The sequence below is a fragment of the Ovis aries genome, chromosome 11 (genome assembly GCF_016772045.2).
Source record: "Ovis aries strain OAR_USU_Benz2616 breed Rambouillet chromosome 11, ARS-UI_Ramb_v3.0, whole genome shotgun sequence".
NCBI lineage: Eukaryota > Metazoa > Chordata > Mammalia > Artiodactyla > Bovidae > Ovis > Ovis aries.
This window is the reverse complement of record NC_056064.1, coordinates 46,908,072-46,920,967: the sequence shown is the minus strand read 5'-3', so window position 1 is coordinate 46,920,967 and position 12,896 is coordinate 46,908,072. Positions and strand designations below refer to the sequence as shown.

The window sequence follows — 12,896 nt, the reverse complement described above, 5'->3', positions numbered from 1 at the left end:
TTGGGATATTCTAGGACTTGAAGTTTCATGCTGTAAAAATTACTCATTCTTTAAGGCAGGCATCTCCAACCTCCGGGATCTAATCCCTGATGATCTGAGGTGGAGCTGATGTAATAATAATAGAAATCAGTGCACAATAAATGTAATGTGCTTGAATCATCCTGAAATCATCCCCCTACCCCTGATTTGTGGAAAAATTGTCTTCTACGAAACTGGTCCCTGGTGCCAAAAAGATTGGGGACTGCTGCTTTAAGGCAGCATTGCAAAATACTCAGACCACATCTAAAAAAGGACTCAGCTGTACATATAAAAGTAATTATGAAATAAAGACAAAAATATGTGGTGAACTGCATAAAACTGGCAATTTCTAAAGCCCAAGGACGGGATTTTTCACGTTGGCTTCGTGTCATGGCACCTCAGTATGTCAGAGAACTCAAAACATGACTGAATACTCCCGATTTTTTCCAGATGATGCTGTCCCAAGGGCTTGGGTATTGATTGTACAAGTGCCAGGGCTGCCCCGATGGCCTGTCTGCATTGCAGGAGACCGGGGTTCTATCCCTGGGTTGGGAAGATATCCTGGAGAAGGCAATGGCTACCCACTGCAGTATTCTTGCTTGGAGAATTTCATGGACAGAGGAGCCTGATGGGCTACAGTCCATGGGGTTGCCAAGAGTCAGACGCAACTGACATTTTCAGTTTTCACTGTTGTACAAGTGCCTTCCAGGCTGCACCTTCTCTATCAGGAAAAGCGACAAAACACTGCTACATTTAAAATGGATAATCAACAAGGACCTACTGTTAAGCACATGGAACTCTGCTCAACATTATGTGGCAGCCTGAATAGGAGGGGAGTTTAGAACTGGACATGGAACAACAGGCTGGTTCCAAATAGGAAAAGGAGTACGTCAAGGCTGTATATTGTCACCCTGCTTACTTAACATATGTACAGAATACATCATGACAAACGCTGGGCTGAAGGAAGCACAAGCTGGAATTAAGACTGCCAGGAGAAATATCAATAACCTCAGATATGCAGATGACACTACCCTTATGTCAGAAAGTGAAGAACTAAAGAGCCTCTTGATGAAAGTGAAAGAGGAGAGTGAAAAAGTTGGCTTAAAGCTCAACATTCAGAAAACTTAAATCATGGCATCCGATCCCATCACTTCATGGCAAATAGATGGGGAAACAATGGAAACAGTGGCTGACTTTATTTTTCCGGGCTCCAAAATCACTGCAGATGGTGATTGCAGCCACAAAATTAAAAGACGCTTACTCCTTGGAAGGAAAGTTATGACCAACCTAGTCAGCATATTGAAAAGCAGAGACATTACTTTGCCAACAAAGGTCCATCTAGTCAAGGCAATGGTTTTTCCAGTAGTCTTGTATGGATGTGAGAGTTGGACCATAAAGAAAGCTGAGCACCTAAGAATTGATGCTTTTGAACTGTAGTGATAAAGAAGACTCTTGAGAGTCCCTTGGACTGTGAGGAGATCCAACCAGTCCATCCTAAAGGAGATCAGTCCTGGGTGTTCATTGGAAGGACTGATGTTGAAGCTGAAACTCCAACTTTGGCCACCTGATGCAAAGAGCTGACTCATTTGAAAAGACCCTGATGCTGGGAAAGATTGAAGGCGGGAGGAGAAGGGAACGACAGAGGATGAGATGGTTGGATGGCATTACCGACTCGATGGACATGGGTTTGGGTGGACTCCGGGAGCTGGTGATGGACAGGGAGGTCTGGTTGGACACGACTGAACGCCTGAACTGAACTTGGAAGGGAATGGATACACATATATGTATAACTGAGTCCCTTCTCTGTTCACCTGAAGCTATCACATTATTTGTTAATAGGCTATACCCCAGTACAAAATAAAAAGTATTTTTTTAAATCAGAAAAAATAATAGTGATTAACCCAATTAATATTTCTTGTAAACCTATAAAATTATATCAATTTTATTGAATTTATCCATATTATAAATAATGAGAGCAGTCATAACCCTATTTAAACCCTATTTATTAATAAGCTAAGGACTTACGTGAAGAAGGAAATGGCAACCCACTTCAGTATTTCTTGCCTGGAGAATTCCACGGACAGGGGAGCCTGGTGGGCTACAGTCCGTGGGGTCGCAAAGAGTTGGACATGACTGAGCACACACACGTAAGGACTTAAGCACCAAGATAGATTCTCTAAGTCATTAATCACAAAACATTGGATTGGCAATAAATGTGGGAATATTTTATCCTACAAAGTAATATTTAATTAAAGGAAAACTAAAGGGTTGATTTACAAGGTTAAAAAAAAAAAGTGACGAAATTCGAGTTTTCCACAGTGAATTTCACCTCTGCTTCACTCCCTGTATTAGAGACATTCCTTGCAGGATCTTGGAGGGGTTTGCCTCTGGATACAAAAGTGCAGGCAGGGCAAGGTGAGGGGAGATGTAACTCAAGGCATCCTTCTCAACAGCCATCTGGCTTGTGTGCTCATAATGCTAATCACTCCTCACTCCATCTTTTGACTTCTGCCTGGTACAAGTGAAGCCAGAGAACCCTTATGTTAGCAGTCCTCAACCTTTCTGGCACCAGAGACCAGTTTTGTGGAAGACAATTTTTCCACAGACTCGGGGGAAGGGGATGGTTTGGGGGGATGAGTCAAGCATATTACATTTATTATGCACTTTATTTCTATTATTATATTATGATGTACAATGAAATAATTATACAACTCACCATAATGCAGAATCGGTGGGATTTACTATGGTCTCTGTGCAGTCAAACCTCTCTGCTAATAATAACCTGTATTTGCAGCCTTTCCCCAACAGTAGCTAGCATCACCACCTCAGCTCCACCTCAGGCCATCAGGCATTAGATTCTGATCAGGACCGTACAACCTCCTGCTGCTGCTGCTAAATCGCTTCAGTCGGGTCTGTGAGACCCCAGAGACGGCAGCCCACCAGGCTCCTCTGTCCCTGGGATTCTCCAGGCAAGAATACTGGAGTGGGGTGCCATTGCCTTCTCCAATGCATGCATGCATGCTAAGTTGCTTCAGTCATGTCCAACTCTGTGCGACCCTATGGACAGCAGCCCAGCAGGCTCTTCTGTCCACAGGATTCTCTAGGCAAGAATACTGGAGTGGGTTGCCATTTCCTTCTCCACACAACCTAGATCCCCGCATGTGCATTTCACCGTAGGGTTCATGCTCCCATGAGAGTCTAATGCCGCTGCTGATCTGACAGGAGGCGGAGCTCAGGCGGTCATGCAAGCCCATGGGGAGCGGCTATAAATACAGATGAAGCCGGCTTCCCTGATGGCTCAGTGGTAAAGAATCCACCTGCCAATGCAGGAGATGCGGGTTCAATCCCTGATCCGGGAAGATTCCACGTGCTGCAAAGCAGCTAAGCCCGTGCGCCACAGCTATTGAGCCTGAGCTTTAGAGCCCCCGGAGCTGCAGCCAGTGGTACACATGCCTAGAGCCTGTTATCCACAAGGAGAGAAGCCACCACAATGAGAAGCCTGGGCACTGCAGTGAAGTGTGGCCCCCGCTCGCCACGCCTGGAGAAAAGCCCGAGCAGCAACAGAGACCCAGCAGAGCCAAAAATAAATAAAAACAATTGTTTTTAATAATAATATAACAGATATTTTTTAAAGAGAAGAAGAATGTAACAAATATTGTTAAAAGAGAAAAAAAAGCAAAGAAAGGGGCAGGAGAAAGATACAGTCCAATGAGGTAGCGTAAACCCAATCTAAGCTCTCTTCCTTAGGAGAACACTCCCCTGAGTAATATCTTTGTGTAGATGGCTATGGCTGAAAAATCGAGGGGAGGATTTACCTCTGATTGGAGAAGGCAAGTTCATTCCCCGATTCAGTAGGTTGTGTGAGAGTGGATGGCTTAATCCGTGGAAATTTTTCCGACTGTACAGTCATGAGGTAAGGCATGCCACCACCTCATTTTGACACTTGGATTACAATTTCCATTACTTGTTCATTCCTTAACCCACTCTCAGGCCATCAGAATGCTGATGGGCCTGGAATAAGTGAGGCATTTGCCATGAAGTGATAGCTACAGTATCAAGAAATCATTTCCAAGTACCTGCCTGGGGGGGTGGTCAGATCCCCAAATACGCAGTTAACATGGCAGCCCTTCCCTTATGGCCCAACCTCCTTACTCCTGAGGCTTTAACCACTGGTTATGCAGAGACAGTGTTCAATCTAAATCCAAGATAAAGCAATCATCGGCAAGCCTGTGCTGAGGTGGTCTTTAAAGCAGCACCTTCTAGAAAAGGGAACCCTTCTACGCTGTGGGTGGGAATGGAAGTTGGTGTAGCCACTATGGAAAACAGCATGGAGGTTCCCTAGAAAACTAAAAATAGAATAACCATATGAGCCAGCAATCCCACTCCTGGGCATTTATCCAGACAAAATTGTAGTTCAAAAATACACATGCACACCTATGCTCAAAGCAGCACTATTCACAACAGCCACAATATGGAAATAACCTAAATATCCACCGACAGAGATGGATAAAAAGGATGTGGTACGTATATACGATGGAATACTACTCAGCCATTCAAAGAATAAAATAGTGCCCCTTGCAGCAACATGGATACAATTAGAGACTGTCATACTAAATAAAGTCAGAAAGAGAAAGACAAATACCATTTGATATCATTTATATGTGGGATCTAAACTATGACACAAATGAATTTATCTATGAAACAGAAACAGACTCCCACACATAAAGAACAGACTTGCGGTTGCCAATGGGAAGAGGTTTGGGGGAGGGATGGAGGGGGAGGTTGGGGTTAGCAGATGTAAGCCATTATATTTAGAAGGGATAAACAACAAGGTCTTGCTGTATAAGACAGTGAACTATATTCAATATACCGTGATAAACCATAATGGAAAAGAATATAAAAGGGAAGGTCTGTACGTGTATAACTGAATCGCTTTGCTGTGCAGCCAAAATTAATGCAACACTGTCAATCAACTACACCTCAGGTTTTAAAAATTACCAAAAAATTAAATAAATAAAGTGGCTCCTCCTAAATACATTTAAGTTAGTGACGTGACGCAGTACAAAGAACACTTACCATCGAGGGCCAGCTCTGCCCCTCATTACAGTGCAAATTCAGACAAAGCACTTTACTTCTAAGTACTTCAATTTCCCATCAAGGAGATCCTCATTATTATGCTATTATCTCATGGGATCACTGTAAGAATGAGTGAGCCTCTCAAGTGTCATGCTAACATTAGATTCATTATAAATTGCCTTGGTGTCCAGCTATTTCTGCAAATGATGCTCCAACACTTATCTATGGAGGAGCAGCTCCTGAGGCTTCTAGAGTGCCTTCTTTCCCCTCAGCCTGGTCCCAGGCAACATGTCTAAAAGCCAGCCATGTAGCAACTTAATTTTAGACCCTTTGCAAAGTTACCTACAACCATCTGAGCTGTTTAATCAAATTAGAATTTAACAGGGAAATAAATAGCAGCTCCACAGAACCAATGAGACCTTGGATGATTTAGCAGATTAAAGGGCAAAGCACGGACTTTTGTGGTGGTCCAGTGGTTAAGACTGTGCTTCCATAAAGGGAGTGTAGGTTGAGTCCCTGGAAGCGGAGCTAAGATTCCTCATTTCTTGCCACCAAAAAGCCAAGCCATAAAACAGAAACAATATTGTAACAAATTCAATAAAGACTTTTAAAATGATCCACATCAAAAAAAAAAAAAATATATATATATATATATATATAAAGCAAAGCAGTCTCTCAGTATAAACAGGAAAGAGTGTCCCCAGGACACTGATGGCCCAGAGGAGCCTGCTGTGATGACAGGGACACCAGGATATTTTGCCCTCTCAAGACTTCACAGAGAAGGGTCAGGAGCCCTGATCTCCCCACAGAAATGGTGAAACTGACTGGGGGACAGGAACCTTCAATGGAGAAAGTCATCATGGACCCTTCTCATCTTCTAAGACCCTGCATCCTTGCCAGCTGGGAATTTCCAAAAAGCACAAACGTCAAGGATTGAGGACGCACAGAGTACCGTATTTACAGTATCGGCAAAGAAGGTGACCAGCCCTCAGCTTTTCAAGAGCACCCTTCGCTAACAGGAACAGGATTATTGTCCTCCCAGCATCAGCAACTGAGCAGCTCGATGTCTAGATCCCACGTCACAAGGACCCAACGTGACACTGGAGGGCGGTGGTGAACCTGACTCCAGCAGCAGCTGGCTCTGCCCCAGGCCTGGCTCAGCAGGATGTTTACCTCCGCGAGATCACCTGAGCCTTCCAGAAGGCAAGGTAGACTCAAGTGTGGAGGCGGCTCCCCAACACAGACATTTTTAATTGTTTTGTTCATGATCATCCACACAAACTTGAGAGGTTGAAATGAAAAGTAAAGCCTCTTCGAGTAATCTGCAGTGGCTTAAAAAGTCAGAATGTGGGTTCATACATGAAGGCAGCAAAAACATAAAACTGTGCCGTTTAATACAGTGAACATAAGCCACGCGAGACTATATAAATTAATTAAAATAAAATTGTGAATGAAGTTCCAGGTTCAGTAGCCACTTGCAGAAATCCTATGGAACAGTACCTCCAGATTATGTTGTTGTTTAGCTGCTAAATTGTGTCTGACCCCATGGACTATAGCCTGCCCGGCTCCTCTGTCTGTGGGATTTCCAGGCAAAAACACTGCAGTGGGTTCCCATTTCCTTCTCCAGGGGATCTTCCCAATCCAAGGTTCAAACCTGTGTCTCCCGCACTGCAGGCGGGTTCTTTACCACTGAACCACTACGAAAGTGCTCCAGATTACAGTCAAGTCCAAAAGATAAGACAAGATCTCATGGGCCAGGAAAGAGTTTTGTTTCCCAGAAATCAGCCCTGCATAATCCAAACTACAGTGCTTTGCCCGTGACAGCTCCTTGCAAACGTTTGCTCTTGGATGATGAGTCAGCTGGCTTGCTTTGCATTTGGGTTTTCCTCTGACCTGGGTATATTTGCATGCCTCCTTTCACTACCTTTCTCTTCAGCCTCTCCTGCCTGTGAAAACCTTGAGCCTCTCCTCTTTCAAACGGCTCTCAGGGAGTTGTTTCTTCTCCCATTAATCTGTCAGTGTCAACCTACCGACACCCTTGGGGGTGTCACGGAAGCAGCCAGCTTAGCACATGGCATATGTGTTCTGTGACTCATTCTTTTGATTTTCTCTAACTTCTACTTGTGTGTTGCCAGACTCCCCTTGGGCTGGGCCTCCCATCCTTCTGGCCCTGGGGGCTGTGTGTGGCTGAGGCAGGTCTCTCTCTCTCTCTCTCTCTCTCTCCCTCTCTCTCTCTCTCTCTCTCTCTCTCTCTCTCTCTCACACACACACACACACACACACACACACACACACACACACGCTCCAACTGCCCCACCCTGGGAGGCTGTGAGTCATCCCTAACACCTGGCCAGGTGTTGTCCCTGCCGCCCCCTTGACTCTAGCACAGATTCCGCGCCCTCCAGGTGCCCCTGAGTGACAACACACCTCCGCCCCGCCTCTGGAACCCGACATGGACGTCAGGGCGATGGAATGCGCAGCCCACGGTTTGCCGGGTGCACACCTGTGAGAATCTTCGCTTGAGTTTGTTTTGCCTGAACTTCTTTCGGCCCAGGAGAATTCTGGAGACCCTTAGACTCCTCCTCCCTCTCCTTCTCACATCTGACAGCTGTCAGACACCAGAGCTGGACTGTCTTACCTTCCTCTGTCTTGAGATCTGTCCACCAGCACCTCCCTTTACGCAGCTCTGTCTTCCTTTTTTCTTCTTGCCTGGATTATTGTAGGAGCCATTTTCCTGGTCATTTCACCTTCACCTCAACCCTTCTGGCCAGTGTCCTAGGCAGCAGTAAGAATGATCCTTCTAAAAGCAAATTAGATTGTGTTGCTCTGCTATTACAAGTTCTTTAGTGGGGCCTTCCCTGGTGGGCCAGTGGCTAAGACTCTGAGCTCCCAATGCAGGGGGCCCAGGTTCCATCCCTGGTCAGGGAACTAGGTCCTACATGCCGCGACTAAAGGTCCCATGTGCCGCTACTAAGACCCAGTGCAGCCAAATAAATAAATGTTTTTTTAAAAAAGTTCTCTAGCGGTTCCCCATTGTCTTGGGATCAAGTTCAAACACCTTAGCAAAGTGTTTGACGGCCCTCAAGGCCATTGGTGGCCTGACTCTCAACTCTGCAAGCACCTCCTTTGGGAGGAGCTTCCGAGCAGCTACTGGGGGGTCCGGTGGTTTTGTTTTCGTTCCTTCACTGTGTCCCCATACCACTCTCCAGGCTCAAGCCCACCTTAGGACACGTGTCTGTCTCCTCCTCAGGCTGGGGGTCACTCAGGAGCAGGCCCTCGTGGTTACTCCATTTCCAGTGCCCACCACATGCTAAGCACTCCATGAATGCTTGAAGGCTGACAGTCGCAAGACCATTTTAGGAATATGCTCATGTTGAAGTCATAGTGATGCAGCCGGAGCAGGACCCCTCCCCTGAGCAAGAGAAGAAAGCGGGTACTGTTACCAGGGTGGTGAGCAATCCCCAGCCTGGCTTGAAATCATCCAGAGGAGGGTGGTTTGGTGAGACAGGCAGTGAACAAGGGCCAGTCTGGCTCTGAAGATTGAAACTGCCATCAGCCATCTGGAAACAACCTCACTGCTGATGACCAGACTAACCAGCTACAGAGAGCCTGGCTCACCACTCCGCCAAGGGACAGGTGGCAGCTTTAAAGCTCTCGGTGGGTTCCTTTAATCCCAGGTGGGCAAGAATACAGAGACAGAAGAAGCTCTCTCCTACCGTTCAGCACAGGGAAGTCTGCTCAGTGTTATGGGGCAGCCAGGATGGGAGGGAGGTTTGGGGGAGAATGCTGCTGCTGGCTCTGTGTGCTCAGTCGTGTCTGACTCTTTGTGACCCCAAGGACTGTAGCCCACCAGGCTCCTCTGTCATGGGCTGAGCCAGGCAAGAGTACTAGAGTGGGTTGCCATGCCCTTCTCCAGGGGGTCTTCCCAACCCAGGGATGAAGCCCAAATCTCCTGCATTGGCAGGCAGATTCTTTACTGCTGAGCCACCTGGGAAGCCCCTTGGGGGAGAATGGATGCTAGTATGTGTGTGGCTGAGTCCCTTTGCTGTGCACCTGAAACTACCCCAGCACTGTTAATTGGCTATATTCCGATACAAAATTTAAAAGTTAAAAAAAAAAAAACAAAAACTCATGACTGAGCAGAATCTTTGGAGCTGACCTCTGGACATAAGTCCGCCATTGCCTCAGACGGCTGGCTTTTCAGATGAAAGCATCTTTCTTTCCTACTGACGCACACACACACAAACACACAAGCAGTTTTCTGTGGACAGAGGAAACTCAGACTAGCCCAAAGTTGACCCAGGACTCACTCATATTTTATAAGAGATCATCTTGGTGTAATTGAACATTTCACCAGGTAACTCACCAGGCTGAACCAGAGGCTTTCTTTGAGATCAGTTCAGTTCAATCACCCAGTCATCTCCGACTCTTTGCAACTCAATAGACTGTAGCACGCCAGGCTTCCCTGTCCATCACCAACTCCTGGAGCTTACTCAAACTCATGTCCATTGAGTCGGTGATGCCATCCAACCATCTTATTCTCTGTCTTCCCCTTCTCCTCCTGCCTTCAATCTTTCCCAGCATCAGGGTCTTTTCAAATGAATCAGTTTTTCTCATCAGGTGGCCAAAGTATCGGAGTTTCAGCTTTACCATCAGTCCTTCCAATGAATATTCAGGACTGATTTCCTTTAGGATGGACTGGTCGGATTTCCTTGCAGTCCAAGGGACTCTCAAGAGTCTTCTCCAACACCACAGTTCAAAAGCGTCAATTCTTCAGCACTCAGCTTTCTTCATAGTCCAACTCTCACATCCATGACCACTGGAAAAACCATAGCTTTGACTAGATGGACCTTTGTTGACAAAGTAATGTCTCTGCTTTTTAATAAGTTTCTAGGTTGTTCATAACTTTTCTCCCAAAGAGCGAACGTCTTTTAATTTCATGGCTGCAGTCACCATCTGCAGTGATTTAGGAGCCCAAAAAATAAAGTCCGTCACTGTTTCCATTGTTTCCTCATCTATTTGCCATGAAGTGATGGGACTGGATGCCATGATCTTAGTTTTCTGAATGATGAGTTTTAAACCAACTTTTTGACTCTCCTCTTTCACTTTCATCAAGAGGTTCTTTTGTTCTTCCTTGCTTTCTGTCACCAGGGTGGTGTCATCTGCATATCTGAGGTTACTGATATTTCTCCCAACAATCTTGATTCCAGCTTGTGCTTCATCCAGCCTGGCATTTTGCATGATGTACTCTGCATATAAGCTAAATAGCAGGGTGACAATATACAGCCATGACGTACTCCTTTCCCAATTTGGAACCAGTCTGTTGTTCCATGTCCAGTTCTAACTGTTGCTTCCTGATCTGCATACAGGTTTCTCAAGAGGCAGGTCAGGTGGTCTGCTATTCCTATCTCTTAAGAATTTTCCACAGTTTGTTGTGGTCCACACAGTCAAAGGCTTTGGCATAGTCAATAAAGCAGAAGTAGACATTTTTCTGGAACTCTCTTGCTTTTTTGATGATCCAACAGATGTTGACAATTTGATTTCTGGTTCCTCTGCCTTTTCTAAATCCAGCTTGTACATCTGGAATTTCCTGGTTCACACACTGTTGAAGCCTGGCTTGGAGAATTTTGAGCATTACTTTGCTAGTGTGTGAGATGAGTGTAATTGTGCAGTAGTTTGAACATTCTTTGGCACTGCTTTTCTTTGGGATTCGAATGAAAATTGAACTTTACCAGTCCTGTGGCTGAGTTTTCCAAATTTGCTGGCATATTGAATGCAGCACTTTCACAGCATCATCTTTTAGGATTTGAAATAGCTCAACTGGAATTCTATCGCCTCTACTAGCTTTGTTCATAGTGATGCTTCCTAAGGCCCACTTGACTTTGCATTCCAGGATGTCTGTCTCTAGGTGAGTGATCACACCATCATGGTTATCTGGGTCATGAAGATCTTTTTGTACAGTTCTTCTGTGTATTCTTGCCACCTAGTTCCAAAGAATAGCAAGGAGAGAAGAAAGCCTTCCTCAGTGATCAATGCAAAGAAATAGAGGTAAACAATAGAATGGGAAAGACTAGAGATCTCTTCAAGAAAATTAGAGATACCAAGGGAACACTTCATGTGAAGGTTGTGATCAGATTACAGAGTAATTGGAAGACCTGGAGCACAGGCCCCTCTGTGGACACAGCCAGGACCCACAGACCTTTCAGAGCAGCAATGGCACGGGCGAATAACTGCATCCAGGCAGAACCAGCCGGGCCTCATTTCTTTTTTGTTTCTGTGCTTTGCCTGAGCTCCACTAGGTAATCTTAAAATAGGGCATGGCAGGAAAATGGGGCAACTGTCAGTTTAAATTGCAGCTGCTTCCAGAGCATCATCCTGCCTTTTCAACAGATAAGCAGGATAGCCTAGGGTCAATCCTTCCACAGGATGACTCTACCATGCGGCCAGGTCAGACAAACACCAATTGGTTATCCCCACTCAGTGAAATCCATGGTACCGAGCCTTGCTGATATCTGACCCCAAGAGTTCCCCGTGTTAATTGGACTGAGCAGCTCAGAAATTGCATGAGCGAAGATTATAATCAAGTGGCTCTTTTCACATTTTATGTAGTGCTGTGTGTTTCCATTTGCAACCTCTTATTAAAATCCCCTACTTAAAAAAAAAAAAAAGATTCCAACAGCTTTTTAAAACCAAAAAACTTGTTAAAAACCTATTAAAATTCAGATATCAAAATTTTAAAAATTTTCCGTTGCAAGATGTGATTATTCAGAGGCATGCCTGCATTAAGTATAATTTATAATTATAGCATTTCATCCTAAAATCTGCTTTTGTTCTACTGTTACATTGCTTTCTTTTTGCAGAATTATAAATCACTGGTGTCCAAGACACTGTGTTGGGTGGTATATGGGGCGATAGTGATGAGTAAACTGTGCCTCGCTCCCACCCTCGGGTAGTTCATAGTGTTGGTAAAATAAGACATCACACGAATGCCTGCAGGTCAAGATAGTATCTGATGAGTGTGATAAGAAGGCAAGGGAAACCTGGGAAACCTTTCTGGAGATGCTGATTTTCCGTTGGATATTAAGACACGGGCAGGTACTGGGGAGCTGGGAGTAGTGGGTGGGGAGCCAGGGTAGGGCAGAGGTTACAGGCGGAAGAGACAGTCGGAGTCACAGAGGCTCACTGGGGAGCCGGTAGGCAGGCCAGTCTCCCCGCAGCACAGGAAATGTGCACCAGAGCGCCCCCTGGCGGAGGGGGTGGTGGTGTTCACATCCCCCCGCAGCCCTTCCTCAGATCAGGAGGCAGGAGGGCGCCCTTCTTGCTCCCTGACGCTGCTGTCAGACCACCGCTCCGCTGGCTCTGTTGGACACGCCGTCCGCTGGGGCTTGTGCTGCTTCATTCCGCCATTCCCTGCTGCCGTCATCCTTGTTGTCTCCTGGCCACTCTCCCCTCTTCAGTGAGGACCGGCCGTGGCTCCCTTCCTCTCCACCCCGTCTCCTGAACTCTGGTCGCAAGCGTGGATCAGCAGTCCCCAACCTTTTAGGCACCAGGGACCGGTTTCATGGAAGACTGTTTTCCCACAGACCAGGGGGCAGAGGATGGTTTGGGGATGATTCAAGCACATTACATTTATTGTGCACTTTATTTCTAACCTGATGCCACCACTGATTGGACAGGAGGTACCGGTCTGTGGTCCAGAGGTTGGGGACCCCTGGCCTAGATGAGTTCAGCATCTACCTGGGTGATCTAGCCACACCCTGTCTCCTCAGGTCCCCAAGCATCTTAAAGGTCCCCCTCCATCC

At 46.0% G+C, this 12,896-nt stretch overlaps 1 protein-coding gene and 1 long non-coding RNA gene across 2 annotated transcripts in view; one reads left to right on the top strand and one right to left on the bottom strand.

Annotated features, from left to right (window-relative positions):
• MARCHF10 (membrane associated ring-CH-type finger 10) overlaps nucleotides 1-12,896 on the top strand; it is a 113,766-nt gene that overhangs the window by 35,886 nt on the left and 64,984 nt on the right. The window lies entirely within an intron of this gene.
• Nucleotides 1-12,896, bottom strand: part of LOC121820635 (uncharacterized) — a 129,048-nt gene that overhangs the window by 95,214 nt on the left and 20,938 nt on the right. Inside the window, exons 6-8 of the long non-coding RNA XR_009595609.1 lie at nucleotides 9,461-11,077; nucleotides 8,316-8,506; nucleotides 7,733-7,869 (exon numbers count right to left, since the gene is read on the bottom strand). This is a non-coding gene — a long non-coding RNA (uncharacterized LOC121820635). The remainder of the gene's footprint in view (nucleotides 1-7,732; nucleotides 7,870-8,315; nucleotides 8,507-9,460; nucleotides 11,078-12,896) is intronic.